Source organism: Osmerus eperlanus, chromosome 7 (genome assembly GCF_963692335.1).
Source record: "Osmerus eperlanus chromosome 7, fOsmEpe2.1, whole genome shotgun sequence".
In the NCBI taxonomy this organism is placed as follows: domain Eukaryota; kingdom Metazoa; phylum Chordata; class Actinopteri; order Osmeriformes; family Osmeridae; genus Osmerus; species Osmerus eperlanus.
Window position 1 is genome coordinate 19982737 of NC_085024.1, and position 23561 is coordinate 20006297.

General features: G+C 49.2%; 1 protein-coding gene across 1 annotated transcript in view; it reads right to left on the reverse strand.

Annotated features, from left to right (window-relative positions):
* grik5 (glutamate receptor, ionotropic, kainate 5) overlaps nt 1-19065 on the reverse strand; it is a gene marked incomplete at its 3' end in the record, with an annotated part of 50642 nt that extends 31577 nt beyond the window's left edge. The window contains 2 exon segments of the mRNA XM_062465686.1: nt 13973-16150; nt 18728-19065.
* Between the last annotated feature and the right edge of the window lie 4496 nt (nt 19066-23561).

The following is a 23561-nucleotide window of genomic DNA, read 5'->3' on the forward strand; positions in this document are numbered from 1 at the left end:
TGATTCTCTCTCACACAAACACACACACACACTCACACACACTGGGCCTGGCACAAACCTTGGTAACTAGCTCAGCGGCAACAGATCCCAGACAAACCCCTAGCCTGTCGCCTGCCTTTATTAGACCAATAAAGCTTTACACAATGCTTCGCTGCCTGCAATCAGCTCACACGAGTGTGCGCGTGTCCCTGTCTGTGCCTGTGCATGTGTGTCTGTGTGTGTGTTCATGTGTGTCTGTGCATGTGTGTGTGTCTGTGTTCATGTGTGTCTGTGCATGTGTGCCTGTGCATGTGTGCATGTGTCTGTGTTCATGTGTGTCTGTGTGTGTGTGTTCATGTCTGTGTGTCTGTGCTTGTGTGTGTTCATGTGTGTGTGTGTGTGTGTGTGTGCCTGAGTGTCATCTCCAGTTACACACCTCCCTTCACACACCCATCTTCGCAAATTTCATATTCCTGAATCCTCCGTCCCTCTCGACTTTCTCACTACCTCCCTCCCACTCCTCCCTCTCCTACTCTCTTGGCATTTTTGCACCAATCATCTCACCCCTAACTTGTTTTTCCCTTTAACTCCTTCACCCCTCAATGTGTGTGTGTGTGTGTGTGTGTGTGTGTCTCGGACAGACTTGGGAAACGCTGACATAACATCATTTCCACCTCCACACCAGCTCTACACAAAGCTCCACTGAAAAATCCACAAGCTTTTACCAGGTTGTGTGTTTTCTCGTGAGCTCCAGGGGGCCAGAGTTCACGAGAAAACACACAACCTGGTAAAAGCTTGTGGATTTTTCAGTCTTTCACAGACACCTAAGGACAGGGGCACAGCCACACACACACACACGCACTTCATCCTTCCACCTTTCACTATCTCTCACCTTCTCTTCCTCCTTCTCTCTCTTCCTCCATCTCTCCCTCCCCCTCCCCTGTCCCCATTCAGAAAGACCAAAGGTGAAGGGCAGATGAAAGAGAGACAGACAAAGAGAGAGCCAGACAGAGACAGACAGAGAAAGAGAGACAGACAAAGAGAGAGACAGACAGACAGACAGACAGAGAGAGAGAGAGAGAGAGAGAGAGAGAGAGAGAGAGAGAGAGAGAGAGAGAGGTCCCAATGGCAATGTTTTTTGTGATTTTGTTCAGGATCTATTCCGTTGGGTAGGGAGAAGAGCTGGGGTGGAGAACTCTTGCATGGACATAGAGTCAGGGAAGAATAGAAAGAGAAGGGGGGAGCAGACTAGAAGCAGGTGAGCTGCAACACTCCCACTGAGCCTGAGAAGAGCAGCAGTAAAGAGTAGAGACAGGAAGAAGAGGATGGAGAGACCAGCAGGGTCTCTGGAGCACAGACAGAACATCAGGACACAGAGAGAGAGAGAGAGAGAGAGAGAGAGAGAGAGAGAGAGAGAGAGAGAGAGAGAGAGAGAGAGGTGCCAAGTACAGAGAGTAAAGAAAGAGAAAAACAAGATAGACGGGCAAAGGTGGAAACAAAAAGATAGTGTGATGGACAGAGAGAGAGTGAGAGATAGAGAGTGAGACAGGAAGATAGAGATAAAAAGGAGAAAGAAAGAGGTAGAAAAGAGAGAAAGAGAGAGAGAGAGAGAGATAGAGAGAGAGAGAGAAGGCAATGACAGCGCTCTGAGCTAAATTGTAGAACCTCCTGCATGTGTGTTGTTGTGCTACAACATTGTAATTTAGCAGGTCACGTTCCACCAGCTCCACGCCGGAGACATGCAAATGAAGATCACTAGGTTGCACAAGACACAGGTGAGAAGGAATTACTGGGTAGGAGGAGGAGACAGATGGATTGGGGGAGGGAGGAAGATAAGGTGGCAGAATTTACAGGACTGTGACGGGAGGAGGAAATAGAAAGAAAAGGAGACAGTGAGCGGAGGAGATAAGGAAGACAGGAAAAACAGAGAGGAAGTAGAGGAGGAAGTGGGAAAAGAGAAAAAGATGGAAAGCGATAGAAAAGATGGAGAGATAGACAATGGGAGCGAGAGCGCAGTATAGCAGAGGAGAGAAAAGTGGGTTTCTGTGACAAAAGAGGAAGTTCACATGGATGGAGATAGAATCTGCTGTGCTTATATGCAGGTAGACAGACTGAGCACAGGGACTGTGTTAAGACTCCAATACAGGCTCCAAAAGCAAAACAGAGCACTCTGTTATCACAGAAAGAGAAAATACAATTACTGCTTTATACAATCCCACCAAGGCTGGGAGAAAACAGAGAGACTTAACCGCGACGTTAGACTTTTGAAGGAATGGAAGAAAAGAAATAAACACACACAAAATAACAATCGATAGAAATGGCTCAGTTTGACTCGCCTGAGGAGCCAATGAGAAGTGGTGGTGACGGGGATTAGGACCAGAAAGGGATAGGACTCGAGCTCCAGCCTAAATTGTCACTGTCATATCATTGTCATCAAGCGATCCAACAATGCGCATCAAATGTCACGTGTAACGTGTTTTTTTGGTGTGAATCGTCTCTTGCTGTGAGGTTCGTGACCGGAGGCGTCTGGCAACATGTAAAGAACGCAGGAAATGACACCTGTCATGACTGCTCTTAACGAGTCAATTTGCGACTAAGTTGTTCAATGCTGTCGATGGAGCGGCAACAGGCCAAGTGCTGGCAGTACATGAAGACTACGGCTGGTTAAAAATTAGCTGTTAGCGTTCTCTAAACCGTCAAAGAAAAATGCATTGTGTCACAGCGCTAGTGTCACAGACCCGCGGTGGCCTGACTTAGTTTTGACAGGTTGGATTGGTGAGTCATAAAATGTAATAATTGACCTTTAACAAGAACAGTTTAAGTAAAGTGCTGACAAACTTCTCCCTGTGACTGTGTTGGCGTATGGGGCCAATCAGTCGAGCCAACAGCAGTTCTACATCGGATTAATAGAGAAGATATACTTTTATATTTATATTTATGTGTGCCACATGTATTTATGAAGGTATGAACAAGTAGGAGAGAGAGAAAGTGAGAGAAAGTTATACAGGTTTGCATGAAAGGGATTAACATCCCATTACAGTGGAGCTGTCACTTGCCTGTAAAACCCCCAAAAAACATTTCCAAAAACGCTTCCCTTTTAACCACCGTCGTCTAATCTCGCCGCAGATCCGCCTCAGAGAGACTTAGGGGCTGTTACTGATTCCTCTAAAGCTTTAACCATGAACTCTGGGACCTGGCATTTATTTAGAGAAAGCAACATCCAGACGGGTGCTTAGGCGGGCTATAATCACGATGGGCAACATCGGAACAGCCGTCGGATTATTAAAGGCAGGATCGGTACGTTTTGCGAGCCTAGCAATTTTGGCTTGACTTCCAAAGGATTCATACCAAAATATCCCACCCCCTCTCTTCAAAGCCACTCCTCCAAAACACATGAACGCGTTGCCTGACTGGAATGAGGGGTCGATTAGGAACAAATTCAGACTGCACTTACACAAACACATACACATTCATGTATATGTCATCATATATGAAAAGTTCACACACAGAATACTACTGAAAATTGACATCCACATATAAAATGGAAAATACTTTTGGAAAATAATGTTTGAATGGAGAGAGGAGGAAAGGGAAGAGGAGAACAGAGAAGAGTAGAGTAGCCTACATGCTCTAGGCTAGAGTACAGTGGAGTATTATACGGTCCTCATTAAGTACTCATCAATGATGCAAACTTTTTTTTTTTCAAAACCTTTTTCCATACCTTTTTAAGAATTGTATTTTTCAATCTTTTAAAAACCCCAAAAAAAAAAATTCAACCTTTCGAAAAAAATAAAATAAAATGATATTACAAAGTGTGTCTCAACAACATGACCTACCCTGCCTTTAAGAGGGAGCTGTATCCTTTGAAACCCCCCCCCCCTCCAATCTCCGTTTGGTCTTTTCATTTATTTACCTTCACAGTCATATCCTGTAAGCTACAGGTAGACACTCCATACTCCATAGTGACAGAGGTCAGATTTCAAGGGAAGTCAAGTCAAGCTGGAGCATCAAACTTGACAGGAAGTAGAAGCTACAGACAGAGGGTCTGCTAGGCGGGGTCCTGTACGGTTCATGGCTCGATGGCTGGCAGTGTTGTAACGTGAACATGGCTTCCCAGACTTCTCAGTAATGCTCAGGCTTCCTATCTGCCCTGCTTACTAGAAAGCAAACATTGCTCATGTTTTATTCATGATATGTCAATGCAGGCAACTTCAAAGGATTGTCCGTTTGGCCCGTTCCAAGACTGTGCGTCTCTCTCTCTCTCCCCCGTGCCCCCCCTCTCTCCTCTTCATCCAGTCTCCCTCCATCCCTCCCTCCCTCCCCACTCTCTTTCCAATCCCATTTCTAACTTTATCTTCATTTTTCTCTCCTTCTCACTTTTCCCCTCTCCCTTCTCTCTTTCCCTCTCTCTCTCTCTCCCTCCCCTCTCCCTTCTCTCTTTCCCTCTCTCTCTCCCTCCCCTCTCCCTTCTCTCTTTCCCTCTCTCTCTCCCTCCCCTCTCCCTTCTCTCTTTCCCTCTCTCTCTCCCTCCCCTCTCCCTCTCAGTGATTTACAGCAGCTCTCTGCTGGCCAAGCCTCCACCACCTGTCTCCCTGCCAGCCATGTCGAGTTTTATTTACCATAACGCTCTCACAAATAAACACAACCAGCCGCCACACACACACACATACAGAAATCACACACACACACAAACCTCACACACACACACATTGTTATGAACCCATTTCAACAAGACCATAGCCGGGATTGTTTGCTCCCTTCTTTTGTTTGTTTTCACCCCACCTTCTCAAAAACCTGTTTACTCTTAACCTCTCTCTTTCGCTCCGTCTCTCTCTCTCTCTTCCGTCTCCCCATTCCGTCCCCGCAGACCCAGTGTTGCCGGGAGAAAGGCCAGGGATGGTCAGACTGAAGCAGGTTGGGGGTTGGGGGGGGGGGGGGAGAGACAGACAGCTAGGAGGTCCTGACGGCTAATCGATGAGTCTGGGTCTCCCCCCCGGGGCCCGGGACCAGCCGGACCCAGAGACGGACCCCCCTCTGAGCTCCTCTTCCTCCCCGCCGGGTTGAGAAGCCCAGGCGCCCTAAGCCAGGCGGATTAGCCGGCTACTGTTAAGACTCTGGTTCTTTTCTGCTGAGTGATCACTTCCTTTCTCTCCTGCTTTTCTTCCTTCTTCCTCTTTCTTCCTCTCCATCTCCCCCCCCCCCCCCCTTTTCCCCAAATGTTCCCACCCTCTTTTAACCCTGTTTGATAGGCGTGTGTGGATGTCTGTGTGTGTGCACATGCATGAACACGTGTATGTCATGAGTGTGTTTTTGTGGTTGTGATTGCATGTTAGTGCCTGTCTAAAAATATCCATACCCTTTTTGTAGTACAGGGTTTATATGTAAAGACCCTGGAGGGCGGTGAAAGTGAATCAGGTGCTAATACCAGGGACATATATATAAAGGTGCCCTGCATGCACTGTGTCCTGTGACAGGTCTGAGTGTGATGGATTCGGTGGCCTGAGCAGCAGAGACGACGGCCTAGGTAAGCATTCGGAGGATTTACATCGGAACCGTTGACACACTCCAACGACCCCCCCCCCACACCCCCCATCCCCCAAACCCAACCGAAGGCGAGATTGATCTCCACGGCAACGCCAGCTCATTTGGCTGGGTTCCAATTGAATGCCGGGGCAACGTGCGATTCGATGACACGCACAATCCGTCAGAAGGTTTGTCCTTTTGTCTCCACCTGGAGAGACAGACACACAAAAGCTATAGCTTGTTCAGGTTATAGCTCCACCCTGTGCTGGAGCTGCTGTTGTTATTGGCAGGGAAGGGATATCACTACAAAGTGCCAAAGGCTAACTACTTTTCTCCGTTAATGGTGAAATTGGTTTCGCTGATTGTTCCATGTAAAGAAATGTTTTCCAATTGCCTGCGTGGATGTGTCTTTTATCTTACCCTCTGTTTGCTAATGGGCTAAACTGGAGCACCCCACCCCCCACCCCCCAAAAAAAATGAAAACACAAGGGCTGCATCTCAGCACCAGCGATACACCACCGCACTCTACCATGCAGCTCGTCTCCAGCCCCGGAAAAAGAGCCTCAGAAACAGGACCTGTAGCAACTCGATCAAACATTGAGACACCTGACAACTACGCACCAGATATGAACATCCCATAATAATTCCCTTGGTCTCTGCACTAGTGTAGTCCCTTGATCGGCACGGATCCGTCAAGTTCACAGCAGCACCTTCGCTTACGGCACCAAACGAATCGATTTGTGTTTCTTCTGGATTGAAGAACACGATGTGCCCGAAACAGCGTCCCAGCTGTAGCGTTCCTCTGCTAGGTTTACACAAACACACTCCTTAAGGCGATCAAAATGCCACTCACCTTAGAACACGCTCGCCGGCTTGTGTCCGTTGAAGTAAACAGAAACGATACTGTACAGGGTGCTTTGATTACATTTGTTGGTTTTCTGCGAGCGTGTGGCTTATGTCTGCACCATGCCAGGAATAGTCGAGAAGAATTACTCCAATAATAGAGATACAGCAAGTCAATCTTGCACCAACACACACATACACACACACACACACACACATTACTGTGGAAGAAATTGGATTTTCTACGTTTTCATGTAAATCACAATCAGTAGATCAGCTATTAACGTATTATCTTCTCATGTATTCTGTCTTATTATCCATTCATATATGTGTTCCTACTTGGTTGTGATGACTGGCACAGTTCTTTGGTGTAGTATCCGGCTGACTATAATAACAAACACCTATTGGCTGTATGTTATCTTTGTTTTTTCTCTGTTCACTATAAACACCATCCTCTCACATTCATGACTCAGAGAGACTTGGTTAGAGGTGTTTGTTAAACTCTCTCTCCAATCTGCAGATTGATAATACTTAGAAAAACCCAGATCTCAGAACTGAACTTAAGTCACTCCATTAGTGAAGAGATGAAAACAACACTTTATTTATCACTATCCAACAGCGCGAATTGTTAGATGAGGGACTAGCGACTGAAGTTGTGCGTTATCACGCCCAAATCACAAAGCGTGTACTCAGTTAGTCAAGAGTTCACCACATTGCAAAGTGAGAGTCAAGGGTTACTGAACGCTAGCAGAACACCTGTCCTACATCTATAAAGTTAAACAATGGATTTTGGTGTTTCAAAACCCATCGACACTGTATGACTATGTTTAGCCTGTGTTCTGCTCCTCTCTCCCACCAACCGTCTCTGGAGGAGGGGATCCCTCTTTGAATTGCTCCTCCCAAGGTTTCTTCCATTTTTTCTCCTGTTGAGAGTTTTTCTGGGAGTTTTTCCTTGTCTTCCTTGAGGGTTTAGGTTGGTTGAGGGGCAGTTCTATGGCCGTATGTGAAGCCCTCTGTGACATGCTTGCGTGTAAAAAGGGCTATACAAATAAATTTGATTTGATTTGGCAGAAGAAGCAACATTTTTCACTAGAGTGTCTTCTGTAACTGTTAGTGGAGACATTGCAGCTTAGAAGACAAGCCAGGGACATGAGACATAAAGAGATACCGTTCTGATGTACACTTGCTGACGTCAGGTGGCATTAGCTGTATGATTAAGACGGAATATAACAAAATACAAAAAAACTAGTTGGGTGGGCATAGATGATGTTTTTAAATCTAGATTAATCTCACTGTAATCGAAGCCGAAGGCATTCAGAATATGTGTGCTACCCAAAAAATGACTAAAACAGACATCCCAAGTCTCACGGAAGGTCCGGGAGTCTCCCGCATTTCAATAGCGGCTCCCGGACGCCTTCAAATGCTGTACAATCTGGGGGGGGGGGTGTATGTGTACGTGCTGGTTGAGGGGGAGCATCATGCGTGTGGATTGCGTCCCGGGGGAGGGGGGGGGGGGGGGAGAAGCCACCTCCCGGAAATGAGTCTCTGCAGGTTGGGATGTCTGCTAAAAGTAAGTCTTTGAGAACGGGTTTCTCAAGCCAGGTGGCGCATTAGACCAGGAGCTCATCTCCTGTTTCCAAAATGCATCACAAACTGCTTGAGAAATCTGTTCTACTATGATAATTGGTGATGAAAATAAATTATGTTCAATAAGATGTCCTTGTGTTTATTAACTGTTTATTAGATTAGTTAGCTTGGCTGAGAGAGCTGTGCTGACGGGCTTGCCTCGCTTGCCCCGGCATCTTCCGCATTAGCTAAGGGATGCTTTGCGTTTCGGTGGTATTTGAGACTGGAAGAACTCCGTAAACTAATTCCGCATAGCACAAGGTGCAAACAACCTTAGTCTGGTCGAGTTTTCCATTGGGAAGCTTCTTAAAAATACATTTTCCCTGAAGCAAACCAGGCGGCTTCATAGCTGCATCCATGTTAGCACGTCACGTTTGATGTGATAATTTCATACACAAGGCATACACACAGGTTCGAAGACTCGTTCTCGCCCCCTACAGTGCAGTTCGGCTAGGTATACATCCGCGCTAAAATATCAAGGTGAAAGTCATCATAGCTTGCGTAGTATAGACCCAGCTCCCAACCCAACTTTGAGAATAGATTAACGGCAATATTTTTTTTATCGCACGATAAGAGTCTCACGTTAACGCAGCGCGTTAACACCGATAACGGCCCACCACTAAAAAAAACACAATACAAAACATAATATCGAGCATTCTGGTCTTCGCTGAGGTTCAGGGTTACATTTCGCCAGAGCAACCTTTAAATACAACACAATTATTTTTTTCCCCCCTAAAGGGAACTTCAGATGGGTTGCAGTCCTCATCAGTAAAGATGACGGCTTCCTGTGCAGAGAGGACAGGCTGGGCCCTCGCGTCCTCTAATGACCAATGATGGGGAGACGATGGAGAGAGGTGGTGACACCTCCAGACCCCATGCAACTCCAGACCCCATGATGGGAAGAGTCATTATCCTCTGCCCATCAGCATCACAGGTACGTGACCACATGTACGCTTACACACACTGTCCCCGGTAAAAACTCTGTGTGATACACAGTCTCACTGTGAAAAATACTGTCAACCGCAATGCATGGTGGGAAATCAGTGCACGCCATTACCAATGGATAGAGTTCCAGTGGATCTAGGTTGGTCGAGGAATTCCTGCAGACGTGGTTAAAACGCTTGGATGGAGAGAGAGAGCACAGACGTTTTCTTTCCCACTTTCAGCCTCGATCTACGATAGTAGGCAGTAACTGCATTCTGGAACGAGTCGGTTTGGACAGCATTTCAAGAGATAATGTCCCTTCTGGAACCCAGATAGCAGGAACCCTTTGTGGAGATTTCATCTCGTGTGACGAGCTCGCTTGGGAACAATGTAACATCAGCTCTCAGACGCTGGTCCTCAGTGTCTAACACGCTATCCAACTCCCCCCAAACCTCGTAAAACTACACTGGACTTTTTAGACATGTCGTTCTGTGGTGTCTCCGATTGGCCCCAAGGGACATGACATAACCGGGCCCAGTGGTAAGGGGGCGCAGCACTGCTGCCATGGTCCTAATGAGACTACGCCAAACACCAGCTCAACACGCGATAATACCCACAACGCCCTTCAACAGGCTTAAGTCCTCTCAAGCTGAGATCCTCAAACAAACCTTCTTAACCTTTTCCTCCACCTTCCAAGCACACACCCCCATCCCAAACCTCTGGCTGCATGAGGGCCTTTAGTCATCTTGCTGTGAACATTCTAGAGACATTGTGCTTTCAGCTCCTTAATCTACCGAAAACGATTAACTCAGACCAAAAGTGTCACCTGAGCTTACACACTAAGTATTACACCCAAACCTGATTAAACCCATTAAAGACTGACCTTTTTCATGAATTTTAATATGGAAAGTGTCAATCACGCCTAAAGCTCTATAGGAACCTATTATATCACTGGAAACACTGCCTTATAGCCAACCCTGTGTACAATGAACCCCTTAGGTCCTACACACACACACACACACACACATACACAAAGACACAAAAAACACACACACCGCAATTCAATCTTAATGACTCCATTAACTGGGTAGAGCCATTAGCGGCCCAACGCTTTATTTTACGGCCGAAGCGACACACACACACACACACAACTCGGGTGTGGTGCCACGTGTGAGTCCTAATGTCAGCCCTCCCCTGCCTGCCTGCCCCCCCCCACCACCCCCCGCACCCCCAACCGAGCAAAGCAGGAGCCGACAGGCGACTGAGCAAACAGGGCCATCGTTTCTGCTCCATTAGGCAGCGAGTAGCAGGGGGTTATACGGCCAGGCGCTCTGCGCCAGCGAGGCCACCGGCTTGACTGGTGGCTCCAGCCTTGCAAACCTGGCAGGGGAGCTGAGGATACAGGGTAACGTAGTCCTGGACTATATCACATCCTCATTAACTCACTGTTCTGGACTACAGCTGGACTCTGAAACTCCGGGGCTACGACCAGCACTGGCCTTTATGAAGCCTCAACTCTCATCGTCGGCAAGCAGGAAGGGCCAGCCGGAGTAGTGGACTCTAGATTAGAGTTGCGGTGAGAAGTGATCCAGTCCAAGAAGAAGGAGACAGCCGGAGACACTAAAGCCAAACCAATCAGTAAACAACATTAGCCCCCGTGTGATGCTCCAATTGGTGGCCATCTGGTCCTCGGCTCTGCTTGTTAATGGTGTCTGGGGGTCACGGTTAGAAGACGGTCGACGCCACCTGGATTTCATAGGTTCAGAGGGGCGGTGCTGTGACTCATGTGGTCACGTCTGTAAGGTCCATCTGGGGAGGTCAGGGGTCATAAGGCTGATGTCATTGGAAACAACACGATATCAGCCGTGAGAGGGTCACGCTGGTCTAGTTTACAGTGGTCCTGTTCTATAGGAGACAGCTCAGATAACCTTTGACCTAACCTAAGTGATCATAAGGAGAATCCATCTCCACCGGCACCCACACCATCCAGTATTTACTGATGTGTGCATTCGTTTATGGCGTGTTAACTGGCGTGCTCTGTACAGCCATGGTGTGAAGAGTTTGTCTCTAACCTTGCTAGGTCAAATAGCCTTAGCGGTTTTTAGCTGTCCATCGCATCCAACACAGACTTCCTGGTACAAACTAATTAGGCTATCTCTATTGGCCAATGCTAACCACTAGTGCGTGAGTGCATGGCAGGGCAGGGTAGTTACCTCAGTGCCAGATCTGATGCTAGCTACATTACTCTGGAGTATTAAATGTACTGTACACCTAGGCTGAACATGATCTTTTCTTATTGTAGTCCTGTGGTATGTATTGTACACCTATGGCATCATGTTGCCACCGTTAGAACAGAGCTGTTTTGAACTCAAGAATGACTGTGGTTTTTACATCGTTAACTTAAAAGAGTCATTTAGAGCAGCAATTTTACGAAGCAATCTTGGCAATGCTCCATTTACACTTGCTTGTTGCTGTGTCACAATTACATACATTCTAAGCAAAAGCTTATAAAAAAAGCATTGTTTTTCAACACTGTCATAGGAAGTTTCAAAATCAGCGATGTTGGACTCGCGTTTCTGTTTAAAAGCCGAGGATCGTCGGACGAGGGTCTTATCCAACACCTCGCCTACACAGGTGAACAGAAGCGGAGCAAACCGTTTTGAGAACAACCTTGGTATTTAAAAAATTCAAATGTACTCGTGTGATGTGCTCAGTATGAAAGAGGTATTAGTGTTAGGTATTAGTGCTAGTCCAGTCAAGGCAGTTTTTTTTGCCAATTGTTTTCTCTCTCTCCCTCCCTTTCCTTCCTTCCTCGCTCCCTTGGGCAACAGAACCATTTATCAGCTTCCAAAGGAGCGCGTATTGATGTGCAACATGACTAGGAGTTCATCTTTTATTATGCTCTAAACTGCAAGGTCAACTTGGTGGAAATATGTGTCATAGCTGTCAGGACATGAAACAAACAGCCTTGTGTGGAGATCTTGAGTCAAATACACAATAAAAGATAAGAGTCGGCTATATATCTAGATTCGGTAGGGGATCTCACCCAAGTTTCCTCTATAGATCCCACATAAGGTGGTAACGCGTGTCATGCTACAAGGTACCACAAAATGTAATGTAAAGCTCTTTAGCTTGTATATGTGCATGCTTTGAGAAAGAAACCGTCTTGAAAGCTTGAACGGTTGGTGCGTTGCCATAGTAATGGTTTTTAAATCTCCCTTTCCTAAGTATTGTACAGTTAAGTAGGCTACTAATGACGAGGGGGGCATCTGTGGAAGAATACATATGTCAGAAAGTCTATTCAAGAGATCAGTTCAACCTGCAGTAACATGAGCCATATCCCATTATACCTACACCCCACAGGAGCCCTATGTCCGATACATTAATACTGAACTAATACAGAAATAATTATCCATAATAATACGCAAAGTGCATTTGAAAACCATAACAAAAAAAACAACGACAATCTTCCAACCATTCCACAGACTCTGCTGCAAGCTTGTCACGCGATATTCCCAATGACTTCCTGCGTACACTGGGCATAATGCAGCCATTATAACCATGTCGCTCACATCATAACACACAGAGTCTTCCTCTTCTGGTCCTCCCTGCTCTTTCTGGAGGGGACAATGGGGAACGGTCTTATCAGTGTGCAGCTGCAGTAATCGTATTATTTAGTAATCTTAATTCTCTCAGGCCGGCCAACAGTGTGAACGAAGCATGGCCGTACTAAGCCCATCAGAGTAGTCCCAGGGAGCAGAGGTCTTTTCCTGCTCCACGGCCGCCAGACTAGTCTCTCTCTCTCTCTCTCTCTCTCTCTCTCTTTTGTTTTCTCTCTCTCTCTCTTTCTCGCTCTCTCTCTTTTGTTTTCTCTCTCTCTCTCTTTCTCGCTCTCTGTCTCTTTTGTTTTCTCTCTCTCTCTCTAAAACTCACTCACTCACTCTCTCTCTCTGTCTTGAATCCCCCTCACCCCTCTCTCTCCCTGTCTATCTGTAAATGCCTTCTCTCCTCTTCATCTCACAGTCCCCCTCCGTCTCTCTCCGCCTGTCCGAAATGATGCATGCTGTCTCTTATTCACCGGCTCTCCCCTATTCCCTTGCTCTTCTCTCCCACCCCCCCCCTCCCCCACCCCCTTCGACGGCCCTCCCACCCCGACTCTCTCTCTCGTTCCCCCCTGCTCGCTGTCCCTGACTCTCCGAAGCGGGAGTTGGTGTAATGGCGTTATTCACAGTTCATTGGCCTGTTTGAAGGGACGATCTTGATTGAGTGCCTGCTCGGGCAGAGCCCCTATATGGGCGCGGAGGGGCGGTGGGGTGGGGTGTGTGTGTGTGTGTGGGGGGGGGGGTGTATAAACATGTGGTCTGGTTCCCGTGGAGACGTGTAGGCTTTGTAACAGAAGGAAGCGTGCCCACGCTGGGGCTCCGTTTGAGCCTTCAGCTGAGGCGACACTGGATATGAGGACTGAGGATCACAGAGGAGAGCTGGGACGGTGTGTCCTCTGCTTCTGTGGAGGAGCCGGAGAAACCGACCAGGGAGAGAGAGCGTTACTTCCTATCTCCTTCATTACGACGCTCCTCTCTCCTTAATAAGGCACTGACACACATCCCCAAAACTGCTCCGTGATGCAAAAATACACACCCCTCATTAGTTTAAATTAACCCCAGGATGAATGTGCAGGAAGGAAGAATGTAGATACTGTATTATACACACACACACACACACACAGAGCGTGTCACCATGCACACCAGTGCACACGCACACACGCGCGCGCAGAACCACAGCTCGCTCTCCAAAACCACTGTGGTTCTGCTGTAAGCCTGGTTATCCACAGATCACGCATGCAATCTCTGTTTGTCCTACACACACACACACACACACACTCAAATCGCCTGAAGCTGAGGCAGCCAAGACGACGCGATCTGTGATGCTTTGAAGGCAGCAGAAAACCAACTCGGGGCTCAGACATAAAACCAAGGAAGCACATATGACATAACCCAGGCTCACGTTACCCACATAGCACACATTTCAGGTCAACACACACAAACATATAACGGTAGAGAGGAAATGTCATACTTACAGAATAAACCAGACTGTGTCAGAAGCTGGCGTCCATATAGCGGTGTGGAAGGTGATCAGAGATGCCCTCCACAGGCATAAAGATTGAATCCACTGGTGGGGGCATACGTGAGGGGTGTGTGGGGAGGAGGGGGGGGGGGGGGGTAGTGGATACTGGGTGGTGGAAGGCGTGGTAAGGTGGTGCCACTTCAGAGAGCTGTGTTGGGGTGCGGTTAAGGGGATCTGAAGGTTATGGATTGTCTCAGAGGTGAGTGATTTGGAAGGGTGAGACCAAAAAATACCGGAGGAGGTTCCAATGTTTGGACTCCAACACTCTTGAGTTGGACAAGAATTGTCTGACCACAGTATTCCTCTGGAGAAAAGAAAGGGAGGAAAAATAAAGGTTCTTCTCCTTCCTCCTTCGCCTTTTATCTCGTGTTCTCAGTAGATGTAGGACCTTCTTGTTCAAATGAGAAAAAAGGGGGAGGAAGATTTTTCTGTTTCTGTTTAAAAAAGGGGGCCTCCCTCTCCTTCCCTTGCTCTCTCTCCTACCCTCCTCCTTTGTGTGTTTTGGTTCCTTCCGGTTTGCGAGGCCTCCGTGTCTCCAAACGCCAGTGTCGAAATCCAATTGCTCGGCTCAACACAAGGGTTGAAAAACAGAACGGGGGAAATGACAAGCAGATGAAGGGGAGGGTTTCCGACACCTGCTCTCTCTCCGCCTGTTTGTCTCCCTCTCTCTTCCTCTCTGTGATACTGTGAACCTATACCTCCTCTCCAGTAAAACCCCTCGCTGTCTGTTTGTGTCAGGGCTTGCCGCGAAGCCGGCGGAGGAGATGCAGTCAGATGGTCCTAATTGCAACAAGGCTGACTTCCTCCAGGAGCTGTGAAAAAAGGGACATTCACTCCTCTCTCTCTCTCTTTATCGTTCTCTCTCTCTCTCCCTTTCCCTCTCACTCACTTCCACACAGACTAAAATGATAATGACGTCTGTGTTTCTGGATCGGAGTCTGTGCTGCCGTTTTTTTCCCCCCTCTGGCTCACTGACTATCAACCTGCCTCGCTGCCTCCCTGCCCATGTGTCCGTCTTGTTGTCTAGCTGCCTTGTCCGTCTGTCTAACCGACTATCCAAATCTGTTTGTTCCAGCCCTGGGATGTGCCCGGGGGAAGCGGATCCTCTGGAACTCAGCTGCCTCCCTCCCTCTGAATCCTGCCCCCGCCCCAACCCATCTCGCCCAACCAACCTGCACCTGGGCACAGGGAGAGATGAATTAGACCGAGGCAGCAAGTCTCCAGGAGGATTTTTGACAATCCTAGTTAATTCTCTCTCTCTCTCTTGCTCTCCCCTCACTCTCTCTCTCTCCTCACTCCTCCCCTCCCTCTCTCTACCTGTTTCCCTGTCGTCTTCTCTCTTCTCCTTTTTTCTCAATCTGTCTCTCCTCCTTCCTTATCTATTCCGGACAGTTTGTCCCTCCACTCTCTCCGTCACCGGGGGAGGATCAGAAAGAATGGAGCCGATTCATAATGTATTCCTGCTCTCTGGATGAAAAAGTTGAAAAAGAGGAGACACACAAAAAAAAAGAGCGAGGCTTTGAAAATTGCTTCTTAAAAAAATAAGCCCCCCCAAACAAATCAGAAGAGAAGCTTCCCAACGGGATGGAGTTTCAATTATTCGCTTTTGCCCACAAACTGATGTGGAAAAGCGGTCCAACTTTGAAGTGAACACAGAAAGTCTCGTAATCTCCGCAGGATATCCAGTTGATAAATCCCGTTGTTTCTGCAATCCCCATGTTGCTGTCCGAAGGGAGAAGAGTTTGGTTTGTCATTCCAGTACGATGTGTCCCAAAAGCTTTAAGTCACGCAGGCGAGATCAACAAGTGCGGTGAAATTGACAATCAACCACGCTTGTACCCCCGAACACGCCTGTAGCAACTCGACGAACAGTTGCACAGAATCCCAAATCTCGTTTTCTGCCGATCCCTTCGGTTTTGGAATCAGAATGTGGCTGTGCCGACGTGGGTTGTGGTGGTTGGGGTCCAGGTGGGATGAGGGCTGGGGGGGCCTGGAGGGAGCAGGGGGGTCGGGGGAGAGAAGCTGGATGCTAGCTGGGGTGCGCTGGATCCCATTCTGAGAACAGGGACTTACTGGTGGTGGAGGAAAACACACCTCAGGAACACAGATGCTGTCCCACCGAGTGTTAGTCCTGTAGGGGGACAGAGAGAGAGACAGAGAGAGAGAGAGAGAGAGAGAGAGAGAGAGAGAGAGAGAGAGAGAGAGAGAGAGAGAGAGGAAGAGGAAAGGGAAAATAGGAAGAAAGGACGTGAAAGGTTAGGATGGTGACATTTGTGTCACTCTCTTTTGTCGCGTGCGTCATTCTCCGACTCAACTCGGCCTGTCACCCTGCTGTCTGGTCCACCCTCATCATTCCTCCGTTCGCTCCTCTCTCTCCCTCTCTCTCCCTCTCCCTCCCTCCCTCCCTCTCCCTCCCTCCCTCCCTCCCTCCCTCTCTCCCTCCCCCTCTCCCTCTTCCTCCTCCTCTCTCTCTCTCCCTATCTCTCCCTACCTGTCTCTCTCTCCCTCCTCTCTCCCTATCTCTCTCCCTCCTCTCTCTCTCTCCTTCCCTCCTCCTCTCTCTCTTCTCCGCTCTACCAGCCGTTCTCTCTCGCCCTCGCCTCCAAAACCTCCCCAGGGTCTCCCTTATTGTTGTAGTTGACCTCCTGTTATCTCACGTCTCTCGGCCTTTCTGACCTCTCCGTCCTGCCCCTCGTGCCCTCGCTCGGTTCATCTCTACAGTATCTAAGATGAGCTCGGTGGACGAGCGATAGAGAGGAAGGGAGGTTCGACTGTGCCTGAGGCATTTTGAACTCCCTGGGTTTTTCTGCTTGCCTACTAATGTGTAGACAGGGTTTTCTTCACCCCTGGAACAAGCTGCTTCACTCCCCACTACCCAACTAGTTAAAGATGTCTTAATTTGCCTCGGCCAATCAGAAGCCCTGGCTGGTGTCATCGGTCTCTATTGAACTGATGGATTGTGTAACCTTGTGAAAATGCTGTAGTCACACAAAAGGAGACTTTCCATCCTTTCATCCTGGGCTTTTCATATGCTCTCGGATGACATCTGCTTGGCACATCTACAGGACCTGGTGGCAGGTGCACAGGACCTGGTGGCAGGTGCTCCCAGACGCCTCAGGCTAGCTATGGACCCCGGACTCTTTAGACAGCAGCTGTTTACCAGTATAACTGACATCAGCCCGACCAGCCACTTGAGACAGACCCTCCATTTGAGGTAAAACATGGCCGGCCTTTCCAGAGCAGCAGCTCCGATCAATACTCCAGAAAGAGGGGAGTTTATGTCCCTACACCGAGGGAAGGACACCCCAAAGGAGAGCTTTCTAGGTTAGTGTGTTGTTCTTCTGGTTTAGTCGTTGGCAGAGTGACAGCAGGGAGGAGAACATGTGGATTGGGGAAAATTGTGTGGTTAACGCGTTAGCAAGGTTTTCGGAAGAAAAATATGTGTGTGTGTGTGCGAATATGATTACAGGTGTGCCTGGGTGTAGACCTGGGCTGAAGACCATTAGCAAATATTGTCAAATATTAGAGGGGCACTGGATTGAACTAAATAAAAAAAAACTAATGTGCCAGTCCCGTAGGGAACACCTGTGAAGCAAACACAACACGGTTCAGATACTTTCCAGTAAATTGGAAAATGCAAGTGACAAACCAAACTAACGCATTCAGGTATGGCGTCCACGTAGGATCGGAACGTTGTGACTGTGGCAAACACACACGCAGACACACGCGGATCCTAACCAATCAACCGGCGGAAGCAGAGACCATACATGTATATCTACACCATGCACATGGCATCACAACTCCACTGACTACACAGGAAAGAGAATCTCCGTCTTCTCCAAGTAAGAATTCAAACAGAATTTAGACGGCGTGGAAAGACAGACGGAGTCAAGGGGGAAGGGGGAGGGGGGGGGGGAGGGAGAAGAGATGGAGGGGGGGAGGGTGTCTGGGGTTTGTCAGAGGAGAGAGAAGCTACAGATTGAGGAGAGACATTCAGATTCTCTTAGAAAATCCATCAAACCGGACAGCCTTGTTCATACCTGCGTGGGGGATGAGTGGAGGATGGATGGAGGGTGAAAAGAGGACGGAAGGAGGGAAAGCGGCAGGGCTGGAGGGTGAAAGCGGCACGGTGGATTGAGGCAGTGAAGAAAAATGAAGAACACAAAGGAAAACTACAAAACGGGGGATGCACATGTTGTAGAGACCGACAGACAGGAGGGAGGGAGAGGAGGAGGAGTGGGAAGAGGGTGAGGAGATGAAGAAGGGAGTGCAGGAGAGCGGGCAGTGAGGAAGGAGGGACACTCACCCGTCTCAGAGGCCCTCTCCAGCGCAGAGCACAATCCCTTCTCTGTGATCCCATCCTAGGCTAGAGCACAGACGGATCCTGGGACACCCTCCACAGAATACCAATAGGGCTACTATTATCAGCTCACACACACACACACACACACACACCGGTACTGTGGCATGAAACACCACACACACACACACACACAGACACACGGCTAAGGCTGATGTTTCGTAATACAAGTAAAACATGTTGAATGTTTTGAATGACTCAGTGTCAGCTTGTCAATTCTGCCCCCCCCCCCCTTTTGGTATCTATGCCAACAGTGTATGAAAGGCATCACAACGTTCTAGACGAGCCAGAATGGTAGCTGTACGCACCGAGCATACGAACGCATCTGTAGTCGAGACAAACACTTACTGTATCAACGCGATCCCCGGAGAGCCCGGGTCCTGACGCAGGCTGGCTCCCACCAGGGAGCTCCTCAGGTTAGAGCTCCGCTGTTTAAAAGAAACAGGTTCCTGTTATCTCCCCTTCTCCCTCTGGGATTCCTGCCGTTGGTCTGATGCAAAGATAAGATGATGAGGATCTAGAGGCAGCGCGCTTCATGAAAACACAGACAGGCGTTACGTTCTCCTCGTTCGTCTGTTGCTTCGGTTTTTTTTCTTCTTCTCTCCGTTCCCTGCGATTGCACTTTGCCGCGATGGCACGGCACACGACTGCAAACTGCATTCAGTTACTCACCCTCCCTCGCTCCCTCTCTCGTGCGCGCGCGCGCTCTCTCTCTCTCCCTCTCTCTCTTTGCTCAATTGTATGTCCATACAACCTCAGCTCTCCCTCCAATCCAATCAGCACTCCCTCACTCGCCTCTCTCTGCTCCCTCCTATTCTGCCTCCCTGCCACCCACCCCCCTCTCCCTCCCTCCCTCCCTGCCACCCACCCCCCTCTCCCTCCCTCCCTCCCTGCTACCCACCACCCTCTCCCTCCCTCCCTCCCTGCTACCCACCACCCTCTCCCTCCCTCCCTGCCACCCACCCCCCTCTCCCTCCCTCCCTGCTACCCACCCCCCTCTCCCTCCCTCCATCCCTGCTACCCACCACCCTCTCCCTCCCTCCCTCCCTGCTACCCACCCCCCTCTCCCTCCCTCCCTCCCTGCTACCCACCACCCTCTCCCTCCCTCCCTGCTACCCACCACCCTCTCCCTCCCTCCCTCCCTGCCACCCACCCCCCTCTCCCTCCCTCTCTGCTACCCACCCCCCTCTCCCTCCCTCCCTGCTACCCACCCCCCTCTCCCTCCCTCCCTCCCTCCCTCCCTCCCTCCCTGCTACCCACCCCCCTCTCCCTCCCTCCCTGCCACCCACCCCCCTCTCCCTCCCTCCCTGCCACCCACCCCCCTCTCCCTCCCTCCCTGCCACCCACCCCCCTCTCCCTCCCTCCCTGCTACCCACCCCCCTCTCCCTCCCTCCCTCCCTGCCACCCACCCCCCTCTCCCTCCCTCCCTGCTACCCACCCCCCTCTCCCTCCCTCCCTCCCTGCCACCCACCCCCCTCTCCCTCCCTCCCTCCCTCCTCCCTGCCACCCACCCCCCTCTCCCTCCCTCGGTAAGGTTTTCTTTTCCAAAGACAAATATTAACTGCGCCCCCCCTCCTTCTTTCTCTGTGTCATTCCGAAAGATAAGCATTTATAAAAGGGACTGATGAAAGGACACCATGAACAGGAGGGCACACATACACACACACACACACACAGGACAGTGATCATGTGCTCCATCCCCAGCAGGAGTGAGATTCCCCAACACTGCTTGACGTGGCTACATGCTCAGGGTGACAAACACAATCACAGCAGCACATGCCTGGGCTTATAGCTCACGACATGTTCCCCACACACACACACACACACACACACACACACACAGAGGCATGGCACACTTCAGATATCATCACACACACACACAGAGGCATGGCACAGACTGCACCAAAAACACACGTAGGCACAATTAATGTCAACACACACAGAGTTCCACACAAACACATACATGGACGCACATACACAGTCTCCTCTTATCAGACACAAACTATACACACACACAGAGAACAAAAGGAACTTTTGACTTCCTGACACTTCAACTGTGGCTTCTGCAGGGCTGGAGTGACACTCCGAGTCATCATGTCTAACTTCATAACTCTTAGTCAAGTACAAAGCCCACCACAAGCTCCCCAACCCTCTCGCATGCCGCACCCAAACAGGAAGGACTCCCACAGAGACTTTCAAACTCCACAGCCTCTTCCTCACCCCTCATCGCATCTCGATGATAGGTTTGTCTTGTCTCCTCTTCCAGAGTCTACAACAACCCTGGCCTCATTTTTTTATTTATTTTTGCGTTTCCTGTCACGGGGAGTCTCTGATTGGTACTTCCACTGTCTCCTGCCCTTTTCAGAGCAGATTATCCATCGCGTTCGGCCCTCCTCTCGATCGGGGCTGAGAGTGCATTGGACGTGTTGTACCTTATGTTGTCAAATTCTCAGCAGTGGCCTTGCCTCGAGGGTACGACTTTTTTTTGTTTTTAAATCTGGCCCCTATGCCATCGTGTCTCATCCGATCACGTCTTTCTTCTCGCCCCTCGTTTCACCAATGACTAATATTTCGCTTGTCTCATCCTAACTCCTCGTACTGTCTGAACAGTCTGTTGCCATATCCCACATCATCCTTGTGCTTCCCTTGTTCTGTCAGTATGTTCAAGTCTTGGTGGATGACAGAAACAAACAAAGGTTAAATGAAAGAAATCTCTTACGTAATAGAGGGCAGTGACGTTCGCAAACAACGCCACTAAACCGACCCCCTTGATCTTGTGGTGTGTGGTGTTCCCATATACCTATTGCGCTTAATAAGGTGATACCTCTTAGAATGTTTTGTGCCGTGGCGCTCCTACTGTGTCGCCGTTGCTGAGTCACCTATTAGTCATGTTTGGGGCTTTCAGTTCAATCCTTGTCACGCTAGGCATTACCTGTGGCTGTGACCCTGTGTGTGTCTCTGTGTATGTGCGTGTGTGTCCGACTGGGCTTAATGGGGCATCAGGGCAGTGTGTGCCAGGGAGTGTGGAGAGGGCAGGAGCCTGGATGTTACCTCTGGCTGTGGCCGACGGCTCCTTGTCTTGTCCATTCCATCACAAGCTCACGTACATTCAGAAGTTAGCCTCTCTCTTTCGGCCCCTTACCCTGCTCTTTGGGATGAACAGGATGTTTAATGATTGGTGTGTGTTTGTCTGTGTGTGTGTGTGTGTGTGTGTGTGTCTGTCTGTGTGTGTCAGAGTGAGTGAGTGAGTGAGTGAGTGAGTGAGTGAATGAGTGAGTGAGTAAGAGAGCGAGAGTAAAAGGAATCGCAAAAGAAAGAGAGAGACAGAGATGAAGACATACGTCTTTCATGTTACATCCCAGTTTTTAGACACCGAACCAAACTGTGTGCTCTCTGCTCCCTTCACTCTGTCATCCACCTCACTCTGTCATCCACCTCAACCTGATGCCCCTGCTCCCTTCACTCTGTCATCCACCTCACTCTGTCATCCACCTCAACCTGATGCCCCTGCTCCCTTCACTCTGTCATCCACCTCAACCTGATGCCCCTGCTCCCTTCACTCTGTCATCCACCTCAACCTGATGCCCCCCCTCCCCCTCAACCTGATGCCCCCCCCCCCTCAACCTGATGCCCCCCCCCCCTCTCCTGACAGACATTCAACAGCTGCCTCCCTGCCTCTCTAATCTCCAGCCCACACCACACCTACTCGCTAACACTTTATGTGGAATGGTTTTACGTAACAAACACGTATCGCACACAACTCACCCAAGCGGTTAGGGGAGATGCTACCACACCGATTTTACTAACACACACACGCACACATTCCCAGTCGGTAGACACATGAAAACTGCAGGGAAACAAAAATGGACTGTACACTGCAGGTGTCGAGTGCATACCCCCCCCCCCCCCCCCCTCCTGCAAAGCAGTGTGCGTGCGTTTGTATTCCGTGTTCCCGGCGTCCTCCATGTTTCACAGACCTCTATGTGGTTAACCGTTTGCTGGACAGCGTGCGAAAAAGAAAATAATACGATGGTCGGCGAGAGGGTGAGAGACAGAGGAGGGAGAGAGACATAGAGAGGAAGGGAGAGACAGAGAGAGGAAGGGAGAGAAGGAGAAGGAGGGAGGGAATTGACATTCAGTCTGAGCGCTGTGCCTCGCTTGTGGAATAATGATAAGCTCCTCAGTATTCCAGTCACATATCTTCCACTATCAATGAGAGAGAGAGGGGGGGGGGGGAGGGAGGAAAGGAGGGAGAGAGGGAGGGGGGGGGAGGAGGGAGGGGAACCAGCTACAGGGGGGAGGGAGAGGAGATGCACCCAGGGAGTAACAAGGTGAACAAAAGGGGAAGTGGCTGATAAAGGGGGAAATGGTGAAGGACAGAGCAGGACTGGGCAGCATGACAGCATGAGCAGCAGGCACAAGCTAGTTTCCAGTAGATACATGCACGCACACACACACACGTCGAGGCACACACACACACACACGTGTAAACTTAAAGTCCAAGGTAACATCAAGACATCACGCACAACATCAGATATTACAGTCATGGTTTGCTAACTAGCCAGAAATTACAGGCGCACACACACACACACAGACATGCACAAACTGAACAAACTACACACCACACACGAGGAGACTACTTTGTCAAAGTCATAGCAGGTACAGTACAGCCACCTCAGCAAAGAGAGACATATACCGCAAGGGGGGAGGGGAGGGGGGGGGGAGAGACAGGGTAACGAGAGGGGGAAACGAGAAAGAGAAGAAAATTAGAAGGACAAAGAGCATGACAGAGACCAGAGAGAGAATGAAGTGATAAATGTGGGCTGTAAGATATTTAAACGGGTCTATGATACATTAATAACAATACTAATAGAACAGAGCAGTTTGTTCTCTATAGGGTTCAGCCTACTGTAAGGTAGCCAACTAACACCTGTCCTCTAAAGAACAGTCTGGTTATCTTAATATAAAAAGCAAAACAATAAATATATTGAGCTCTGTAGGAGAAACGTAAAACGAAAAAGAGGACAGGACTATTTTATATGTAGACTTAAACAGGAAACTTCATGTATCGCCTTCAGTTGAGCCTCTACAACGGGACAGTTCTTCTCAATTACTCTATAATCCAATTCCTTCATTGTGTTGACACTATGTGAACCCGCAAACATGAGAAGAAAATAACACA